Source organism: Lactuca serriola, chromosome 3 (assembly GCF_051521515.1).
Source record: "Lactuca serriola cultivar US96UC23 chromosome 3, Lser_US96UC23_V15, whole genome shotgun sequence".
Lineage (NCBI taxonomy): Eukaryota > Viridiplantae > Streptophyta > Magnoliopsida > Asterales > Asteraceae > Lactuca > Lactuca serriola.
This window is the reverse complement of record NC_136410.1, coordinates 44365016-44376789: the sequence shown is the minus strand read 5'-3', so window position 1 is coordinate 44376789 and position 11774 is coordinate 44365016. Positions and strand designations below refer to the sequence as shown.

At 38.7% G+C, this 11774-nt stretch overlaps 1 non-coding gene across 1 annotated transcript; it reads left to right on the top strand.

Annotated features, from left to right (window-relative positions):
• The first annotated feature begins 2419 nt into the window (after window positions 1-2419).
• LOC145096472 (small nucleolar RNA R71) lies at window positions 2420-2525 on the top strand. Its single transcript, XR_013703879.1, has one exon. It is a non-coding gene; the product is annotated as a small nucleolar RNA R71 (small nucleolar RNA).
• Window positions 2526-11774: the final 9249 nt, after the last annotated feature.

Below are 11774 nucleotides of genomic sequence, written 5' to 3'. Positions count from 1 at the left end.
GGGCTAGTCAGTTGGGCCATCTAATTAATCAGCAAATGGACTTATACACTTATTAGGCTAACATAATAGTGTTCCATAAATTTCTTATGGACTCACGTCGTGAATTTTAAGTCTGATCAGATTTTCGTTTTATACATCCAATTTTTTTTTATTAACTATAAATCTTAATTAATTACCACTTAATTCAGGGACCATACACTTAATGTTTTACCATTCATAAGATTACTTGGACGATGAGATGAATAATTTTCCTAAAAACTAAAAAAAACTAGAAAGAAAATCAAACCGGGCTCGGGTTGCCTCCCGAGAAGCGCTTCTTGTTGATGGAGTCGTGAGCCGGACTCCGTGTCTCCTCACGTTGAATCGTCTGAAGAGTCCATTGCCAACTGAACTTTTTGCTCCTTCTATCGCCTCTTGCAAGCATGAACTCGTCTGATATACGCCTTCTTCGAGTTTTCCTTTTTAGCTTTGATTTCATTATCATCGAGCTTTCTTTTGGTCCTTTTATTCTCCAAGTTCTCTTTATTCTTTTTTAAGCTCTAATGTAATCTTCTCTTCTTCCACCACTGGACTCGTCTTCTTAGAATTTACCTCATCATTCGATAATTCATCGCTTTCCTTACTTACCCAAGAAGTTGGATTTGTGTAGGCAACGACTTCAACTAAAAACGGGACAGATGCTCTCGGTTTCGTTCGTTTGACTTGTTGAATTGTTTTCATCTCTTCTTCCATCAACTTCTCTAATTCCCAAGTTCATCATCTTCATCAATGTTACAAACCTTATTTTGAACATCACTCCTTTGGAAACCTTCTTCTATCCCAAAAGTATCCTCTTCATCTCCTACTATCAAATTAAGCTTGGACTCGCGAATATCAACCAAGGCTCCAGTAGTATTAATTAATGGGCGACAAAGAATAATCATAACATTGGGATCTTGTTTCATATCTAAAATCGCAAAGTCTATTGGAAAAACAAATATCCCAATTTTCACTAGAATATCTTCCACAATGACCCAGGGTTGTGTCACTGAACGATTTGCCATGTGAATAGTCATTTTCGTAGCCTTCAATTTATGAATATTCAGCTTATGATAAAATGAATAAGGCATCAAATTTATGCTAGCCCTATAATCGGCTAAAGCATAAATCTTTATCTTATTCCCAAACTCACATGGAAGAGTGAGGCGTACAGGATCTCCCATCTTCTTAGGTAACTCTCTCATCACTATTTTTGAACTTTGCTCACTTAAAATAACCTTGGAATTCTTCTTCAATTGTTGACGAGTGTCTATCAAATCTTGTAGGAACTTCGCGTACTTGGGAATTTTTGATAACGTCTCAACAAAAGGAGTATTTTTAGGAATACCCGTTACGTACTTTATGAACTCCAAATGCTCCCTTTCCAGTGGACTAAGATTAGCTCGGGACGGAAACGGTAAAGGAAGACGATAAGCCGGAACATTTTCTGAAGTTTTCTGTTCAGACTAATCCCACGTCGTGAGCATAGAGGGCTCACGTCGTGAATTATGTGTTTTAGCAGAATTTTGATTTTCGATCTTTAGCTTCTTCGACTTTGGTCCGGGCTGCCTTGGCTCCACTTGTAATGATTCTAGGAACTCGGAGATGGCCTCTTCTTCAGTCTCGATCATCATAACATGGGATTAAGCATTCTTTTCGGGAAATTGTGAGGATAATTTGTTGCTCACCAAAGTAGTTAGTTGACCAATTTGGACTTTGAGATTATGGATCGATGCTTGATGATTTCTTAATGAAGCTTGCTAGTCGATCATCATTGTCTGCTATTCTTTCATCATTTTCATGTGTTCCTTCAGCACCACATCAATATCATCATGCCTTTTGTCGAAAGCTTCCATAAATCGGGTCAACATGTTTTCGAAATCAAATTTCTTCTCGGCTGGTGGTTGCTCTTTTTGGTAGAAGCCTTGACCTGTATGCTTATATTTTTCTTCTTTTTGCTTCTTGTATTCATCATATGGAAGCCACACCTTATTTGGTTTTTTCCAAGTTTTAATCATATTTATCCCCACTAGAATAGCAAACTTGAGCTCTTTTATACCCATTATCATCTAAGTGGCAATCTTTGGTCAAGTGTGGACCATTACACCTTTCACATCCAAATCTTATAGCATGTATTGTTTGGTCCATTTTTTTCATTCTCCTGTCCATTGTATCAAGCATGGCCATTATAACAGCTATGTCTGCAGAATTTCCACCCCCGCTCCCTTTTACTCCATCATTTCTTGGATTGTGGTACTCACGAGAATGCTTTGAAAATTCTTCAATTAACTCCTTCACTTCACCCATATTTTTCTTTGTAAGTGGTCCTTGAGAATCAAGGAATTTTCTCATCATGACAGTCACCCCATCATAAAATATGGATACTTCTTGTTGAATGTTGAGGTTGTTTTGAGGGCAATTTCTTAGTAACCCTTTATAGCATTCCATGCCTCATAAAGTGACTCACCCAGGTTTTGCTCAAAGTTGGCTATTGCCTTATTGAGTTTTGATATCTTGGATGGTGGGCAGAATTGTTCTAGAAACTGCTCTTTCATTTGTGCTCAAGTAGTGACTGAACCAGGTGGAAGTGCTTTAAGCCAGTCTTTTGCAGCTCCTTTAAAAGTAACTGGGAGCATCCTTAGTAAGACTGTATCTCTAGGGACATTAAGGACATTGAAGTAGTCTGCAATGTCATTGACCTCATCCAAATGCTTGTAAGCATCCTCATGATCTTTTCCAGAAAACGGTACATCCCTAAGTGTAGTAAGGATGTGTCCTTTCAATTCGAATGTTGCAGAGGTGGGAATTGTAGGTTGTACTAAACTGGGACCAACATCATCTCGTATACACTTCTTGTATGCTCCCATGGACATTTCTTCAGTGTTTTCCATCTCGTTTTCCGGTTTGTCTTCGGGTTCACTCCTTTCTAATTCGTATTCGGGCTCGATATCGTATTCGGTATCCTTTGGGTTTGGGTCTTGCTCAAAGCTTTCTATCTTGCTTTTGTCCTTTGATGATGTACTCGACTCTCCTACTTTATTTCCCGAATTCTTTCCAAATACTGATTTAAGGTCCTTGAAAGATAATATTTTTGGTGTTTTGTTCACTCCTGCGTTCTTATCTGTCTTCTTGTGAACGGCTGACTCTGGATCTTCAAGTGGTGGGACCAAAGGTGTGTTGGAACCTTGGTCATGAACTTCTGCAAAATAAACAAAAAAATAAAAACGTAAATCTGAACTAAAACAGAAAAACAAAGAAAAATGGAAATTACCGGATTCACGTCATGAGCCTATAAAGTTCACGTCGTGAGTTCAGTACTGGAAGAAAATAAATTAAACTGAAAAATAACTGTTTGCAGGTTTTACCCCACAAAAAGGATCAATTAATTTACAACAAATAAATCAACTATTAAATACGCCGATCCCCGACAACGGCGCCAAAAACTTGATGCGTGCAAATAGCTACACCTAATTTTATATTTATAACCTAACTACTTAACTAACTAAATTGCACCTAGACAGTGTACCTAGTCAAATTATAGAATAGTCAGGTAAGTCGGGTGTCGATCACAGGGAATGGTTTTAACTAATTAATCTACCTACTATTAAACTAACCTAATTTCTAATAAAGTGGGTTTTTTTAATCTAATTTTGCAAGTTTAGATGAACTTAATTTTTAACACAAAATTCAATCAATTAACAAACACTTCTGTTAGTTCGAATCCACTTTCCCTAAATGGTTTATAAATTAGTTATGACAATTACTATTGGTTACTAATTAAGATAGTATTAGCAATTCAGTTCTACATTTACTAACATTAATTAATTCATGTAATCTATGTATGGTCACATAATAATTAACACATAATCAATTATTAAATGGAATTGGAGCCATGTAAGATTGATTTGAAAAACACACTTACGATCATAATATGAGCTCTCTAGCAAAACATAATTCAATAGTTCAATTACTTATCTAAGATTGGTTTGATCTTAGCTCTAACAAACTAATGTTCACTGAATCATTAGGTATTCAAATTCATGCATATTCGTATTCACTAATGATGATATATGGTCCACTACCATGGCCTAGACTACTCTACCGTGCCAGCCTGGCCTGGCATGCTCCTGCCCGCCCTGGCTGGCGTTCCCTTACTAGCCTTGATGGGAACTCTCCCGCCAGCCCGGCCTGGCGCTCCCTTGCTAGCCTTGCTGGAGACTCTCCTTCCGGCTTGGCCTGACGCTCCCTTGCCTACCGCCCCCTTGCCGGTCGTTCCTGGTGCGCGCCCGTCGGCCCTGCCTAGGGCGCACCCGCCAGCCCTACCCGGCGTCTTCGGGTGGCCTTGCCTAGCTCCATGCTAGTTGGGCCTGAATTGGGCTGGCCCAAGGCCTGACCTAAATTCTCCTTGACCTAGTTGTCCCCTATAAATAGAATAGTGCCTCCTCCGTGAAGGAGGACCTTGGCCCCAGGACCTTTCCCTTGGACTTTTCCCCATAGCTCAGCTGCCACAATACTCCGACTGGGTGGCTCAGCTGCCACCCACCGCTGTTATCCACCATACACTACCACCAGCACCAATATGGTTATCTCCAACTATGGTGGACCATCTCAGATCTATCAGCTGATCTAACTTGACCGTCGGAGTCCGCTCCTGGGGCACAGTCCCTGGGGCGGCTCTAACGCATCTCTCTGATTGTGATGTCTAGATCTCCGCTGCGTGATTTATCTACGATCGTTGGAAACCAAGCCCAATCCATTCCACGCGATGCTCTCCCGCGTGATCTATCTACGATCGTTGGCAGCTAAGCCCGATCCATTCCACACGATGCTCTCCTGCGTGATCTATCTACGATCGTTGGCAGCCAAGCCCGATCTGTTCCACACAATGCTCTTCCACGTGACATATCCATGATCGATGGCTACTAATCCCGAACTATTCTTCTAAGCCGCGCAACATAAGTCACGTACTGTCATGCATCATAAGAAGCGAATCATAAGTTCAGATCATGCTTAGCACCACCTTTGATGTCTCTTTTCTAATAATCAGCATGGTTTTCCTATGCTCGAATGATCAATAAGGCGTTTTCATGCATTACATCTTGCTATAGCAAGGTCACTCTTCAAGAAGAACGGTCACTTATAGTCTATCAACATCTATGCTATCTGGCTCTTAGTAATAGTCTGGTTGTCTATTATCATAGAAAACAATCTTGTTGTGTATTCTTATAACAACCTTGCCTATGCACCATAGTCTGATATGGTTACCTATGCTACCCACATCAGACTAGGGGGAATCTAGCTAGGAATAGGTCGAGCAAAAAACACCTTCAGAATGGTCACCAATGCTCATGCAAAACAAATTGTGAAGATGATTATCAATGAAATCCCTCAAAGATGATGGAAACGCCACGACAGAGATGTCATACACCAGCCCCATTCCGCAATAACATTATTAGCAGCTTTGCTCGGCGTAACCGTAGCAACGGTTACGTTGCATCACACCAATTGACTCGCACTCCTTTCAATGAAGGAGTATCAATCCAGATCAAGCTGCATAAGCAATGATTGGCTCATCACGCAACCCCACGGCTCTCGTGGCTGAGGTTCAGTCGTTCTCTCTATTATTTAATGTATTGGTTCTTTATCTAGTCTGATCCGATTGTCAGCAACCCAATCGCATCAGACTAGGGGGACTTGACGACGCACAGTTTATATGACTAAGTCCAGGCCGATGTCATTGGTCGCGTACCAATAACACCATACTGGGGGGACTTGATGATATATGGTCCACTACCATGGCCTAGACTGCTCTACCGTGCCAGCCTGGCCTGGCACGCTCCTGCCAGTCCTGCCTGGCGTTCCCTTGCCAGCCTTGCAGGGGACTCTCCCGCCAGCCCGACGTGACGCTCCCTTGCCAGCCTTGCTGGGGACTCTCCTCCCGGACCGGCTTGGCGCTCCCATGCCTAGCGCACCCGTCGGCCCTGCCTGGCGCCTCCGGGCGGCCTTGCCCAACTCCTTGCTAGTGGGACCTGAATTGGGTTGGCCCAAGGCCTGACCTAATTCTCCTTGACCTAGTTGTCCCTTATAAATAGAATAGTGTCTCCTCCATGAAGGAGGACCTTGGCCCCAAGACCTTTCCCCTAGACTCTTCCCCATGGCTCAGGCGCCACTATACTCTTGCCGGGTGGCTCAGCCGCCACCCGTCGCCGTCAGCCACCATACACCACCACCAGCACCAAGATGGTTCTCTCCAGCTATGGTGGACCATCTCAAATCTATCAGCTGATCTAACTTGACCATCAGAGTCCACTCCCGGGGCACAGTCCCTGGGGCGGCTCTAACGCATCTCTTTGATTGTAATGTCCAGATCTCCTCTGCAACAACAAACCAGAAGACTCGCCGGAGTTCGATGTCACATCAACTAACTACACGGAATAAGAAATTAAAACAATCAAATATTAAATTAAACATGCTAGGTTCAATCAATCAAACACAAGTCATAACCAACAAGTAAGTCAAATCTAAAGTCTTAACACCATGAGTTCTAGCTTCATCTAGCTAAGAGAAGCAGCTAGATCTAGGTAGACATACTAGCAAACAAACATAAACAAATCATATTCAAAGAGATATGTAAATGTACCAAACTATTAAGCTAATAGTGAACTTCTCCTTCTTCCTTGGTGTTGAAAACCAATTCCAAACCTTTTCTCCCTCTGAATTCCATCTCCAGGAACCCTCCAAGTTGGTCAAAAGTCCCTCAAGTCGTAATGATCAAGAGAATATATAGTTATCATAAAATTCGCTCTCACGTCGTGAATGAGTATGACACACGACGTGAATTCACTAGTTATCCGTGTTCTACAATGATTCCTCCTCCGTGATGTTTATCTTCTGAAAAGTCTAACTCATGTCGTGAATCCTAAATATTCATGACGTGAGTACGTGAATTCGCTGGATTTTTATTCTTTTAAGTCTTCATCTTACAAAGTTCTATCTTTTGACGCCTTTAGTCCATTTTCTTCAAAATGTCTTCTATTTGGCTGCAATATATATTTTTAACCTTATAAGTACCGTTATTCAATGCATATAACCAAAATATTAACAAAAATATAAGTAAATATTGACTAAAAATATGTATAAATATGGCAATATCAACAATATTGGTTTTAGTGATTAGATAGATGTTTAGAAACTTGTAATTGATAAATGTCATTGAAATTTGATGATTATATAATGGAGATTTATATATAAGTATTGTTTACTATCTTGTGTCAATTGTTTACTATTGTTTCACTTTTGTATGTTTTACTTCCTAAATAATTGGATTGTTCAAATCATCCACAGTCAAACATACTTTGGAAGTAAGTAATGAGGCAAGACTGTCATGAATTGGTTTGTAGATTGTCTAAGTGCTTAGACATAGAAAAGGTTTGCTACAACGTTCATGAGTACTTCTGAAATAAGATTTGAGTATTGGACTAAACCCATGCTCATTTGAATCACTTCATGAAATTTCATCATGAGTGATTGTGTGTAACGCCCGTACATCCGGGCTAGTCAATTTAGAGATAATAGGGGTCGACAATGACTTTTCGATAAAAGATTATTTAGAATAAATAATCTTAACCAAGTTGAAGAATATGTCTCAAGGGTTCCGTACAAATAAAGAGCGCCGAATCCGAGTTATAACGAAGAAGTTATGACCCTTCGAAGTTTAGCGACGGAACCGGCACGACACCGCGAAGACGTAAATAGTGAATTTATGATAGAGCGACTTTTAGCCTTAGTAATCTAAATGAAAGTTGTAGAATATGGTAACCTAAGAGCGTCCATAAAAAGAACGCCCAAATCTGACTTCTTATGAGGAAGTTATGATTTTTCGAAGTTCTGGCTTAGCGGTGTACAGCCCGAAGTTTGAGTATTAGATCGAGCGGTTTTTAGCCAACACAACCTAAACGAGTATCGAAGATCTCGTGATTAGTAGCGTAACGATAAAAAGACAGACGAAAATGGACATTGGATGAAGAAGTTATGAGATTTTAACGGACCAATCCTGTCCCGGTCTGTTAAAAATATAACTTTAAAAATAAAGTCAAAATTAGCTAACGGAGTTTAAACAAAAGTTGTAGGGTACGTCTCCACCTACACGTGGATATAAATAACGTCAAAAACGGAGTTCATATGAATGAGTTAAAAATTATAATAGCATATTTATGTATTAAAATAAACTATAAATCATATATACGTACACACACACACACACACACACACATATATATATATATATATATATATATATATACATATGTATATATCATTAGAAAGGTATCGACGATGCGGTCATGATAAGACTAATGTTGAGTTCTTTCAACATTAGTTTAGTACAAATATCATTAAATCTATTTAAAATAGTATTATAAAGGGGCATTTAGTCGTTTATATAACTATAAGGTCATTAAGTAATTATGGAGGGTAGTTTTTGTAAATTCAATTACTATAAATAAGAGGCTTGGGCTCTCATATTTCTTGCATCGTTCTCTTGATTCAAGAGTCTTTCTCTTCTTATCCCCTGAGCATTTCGGTCCCTCGTGATTCGACTTCTCTTTCTGTAGTTTTTAGTATAGTAAGGTGAGCGCTGAAGCACTGCACGAATCTTTCTTAGAAAGATTCAGCGACGAAGTTCTGCCCCAGCAGAGCCCGACTCCTAGCTAAAACCCCCTTGTTAGTAAGTTATGCTTACCCTATTTTAATATAGCTTATATTTAATATTAGTATTGTTATTATGAACTTATAATAAATATTTGAGCTATTATTATATAAGCGTCGTTATAATATCTTTTTAACTACTCGCGGTACGAGGAATCTGGTTTAAAGGGCCGCATAGGGTTGTTGGATTTCAGAAGTGCTATATGCCAAAATGGTCCTGCCCTCCGGTGTTTTATGTCTGGCCCCTGTCTGTACATAGTGGTTGGAAAGTATTGTTTAAACACTTATATAATAATAATAATAAGACAAATAATTAGTCGCATTAAATATTAGACTAAAATCTAGTGGTAATGATACTAGGTTTTGTCGAAGGAAATTATTTTAAAGCAAACAAAGCGCTGTCCGAGTACCGAGTCACCACCTTCCCAGGTGAGTGCATGGTCCCTTTCATCTTACACATAGATATGAAGTATTTAATATATATTACGTGTTGTGAGTGCATAGTTACTTTCATCTTACACATAGATATGAAGTATTTTATATAAATTACGTGATAGGTGTGCATATTATCTGAGTACTTGTTGTCTATGCTAGATGAACGATTTTATACATGTTTTAAATGATTTAAACTGTATATGTATTTTCTATCTACGATAATGTTGGGGTAAAACATGGGTAGATGTAATAGATGGAATATGAGTTGGATGATGAGTTGAGAGGTGTTATAGACCACGAGGTGAGGGTGAGAGGTGGACGATGTTAGAAGTCTTTTCCAAATGATGGCCCCGTCATTCAACAGAGTATGGATGACAACCACGGACTATTATAGACAATCCAGTGGAACACTAGCAGGCTCGCAACCTGTAGGTGTTGTGAACGATGTGTTCACCCGGTGTACTCTAAACCCTGGCGTCCATGCAGACTTGGTGCCTAAACCTTGGTGATCATGCAGACTTGATGCCTAAACCTTGGTGATCATGAAGACTTGATACCTAAACCTTGGTGATCATGTAGACTTGATGCCTAAACCTTGGCGACTATGCATACTTAGTGCCTAAACCCTGGCGACTATGCAGACTTAGTGCCTAAGCCTTGGCGACTATGCAGACTTAGTGCCCGTTGTGTAAAACGTGGCAACGATGGACTTCATGTCGATTCCTTAGGATAATCCTTAGGAATGAGTGAACGAGAAATAGTTGATTCTTAGGGTAGATCCTTAAGAATAAAGAAGATAATGGGGTTGGGTAATTGGGTTGATTGCTTGATTGTTTAAACATAATAATTATATTATTGTGGGTTGAAAACCCTAAGTACTCACCAGGTTTCCCAACCTGACCCACTCGGTTTATTTATATTACAGGTGTTGAGATGAAGTCACATTACACTGAGAGATTAAAGAGATGTAGATCACTAGTGTAAATAAATGTAAGTTCTGTTTATGCTTATGTTTATGTATTGACGATGACATCCCAAATGTTTTAAAACGAATTAAAAATACTTTTCTTCAGAAATGCTTTGATAGCGTATTTATCATGTTTTACTGGGAACAAATTCCGCAACATTATATATATATATATATATATATATATATATATATATATATATATCTATATATATATATATATATATATATATATATATATATATATATATATAAAATCCCGTGGGCATGAATGAACAGGAAAGTTTTAACTTTCTTACTTTGGCCACAAACTTTATTTTTTGGTTTTCTAACACTTTTATAGCTTTTTTCAAAACTGCCCCCTCTATTTTTTTTCTTTTATACTTGCGCCACCACTTTTCCAGCTCTCTTGACTTTGGTCACATTTCTTTGTGTTTTATACATGTTATCTATTTTGTCAATTCAAAACTCAATTAACGTCAAAACCCTATTCACCCCATGCGGAGCATGGGCTTCTCCTAGTTTTTATTAAAAGAGGTACTCTGATTTTTATAAAGCATAAACAAAATCGGTCTTTTCTGGCCGAGAAAATGGGGATGTCACATTGTGAGACGATAATATCGTATAATCTTTAAACATAGATATATGAGTTGTTGTTTACGAGTTGGTTGTGCATTGATAATGCATAAACACATCAGTAACTTGATGTTATAAAACGTATTGTTGTGTACGATTTGATGAGTAAATAATACAATCATATAAGTCAAATTTTATCTATTCCTTTTATCCTAAGAGGGTAAAAACGATATATTGGCCCCTCGATGATTTTGTGTTGACTTATGTGACGGGTCCAGTCAGGACTGAATTGATGTGTTCAATTAAGTTACGTGTCAAAAAAATCACAAATCGGGAAACAAACTATTAGAAATTGAGAATGATTTTTTTCCATATCTTTGTCCACATGATATCTTGCAGAATGGAGGATTATATGGCCCCTTATCTAAAGGATGCGTCATTGACTAGGTTAGAGTTCGACAGCGGCTTTTGAAAGATATGATTGCTAATCGGATTTTGAAGTCATACTTGTAGTTATATTTATTAGACTTATCCAAGTGGGATATTGTTGGAATAGGTGTCTATGCCCATAACTATGATTGGTATGTACTTGATTTGATAGTAGCATGGTCCGTTTGGGTTGCCTTCACCATAACAACTGGATATGATGACTTTTGGAGAAAGAGGTTATTTAATAATTTATTAATATATTATAAGAATAATATATTAATTAGAAATCATATTATTTAATTAGTTTTGATCAAAATTAATTTGGAATTAATTTAGTGATCAAAGGAACTGATTAAAAGAACAGGGATTGATTATGTAAATCAGTTATAGTTGTAGTTTTGGGCTATTGGACTCTATTGACGGGGAGTGGATGAAAATCTATGGCAAGCCCATAGGGTTTTCGTCCAAGGCCTATCATATAGGGGGTCAATGGATTTCTTAGGGCCTAATCAAGGGAATTATGGTTTCCAGCTGAGAACCCTAGCAATCTTAACTATAAAAGGAACCCCTAGCCTCAAGAAATCGGTATGCCTACCTTCTAAGAGAAACCGTAGTTGATTTCTACCTCCTTCTCCCTCATTCT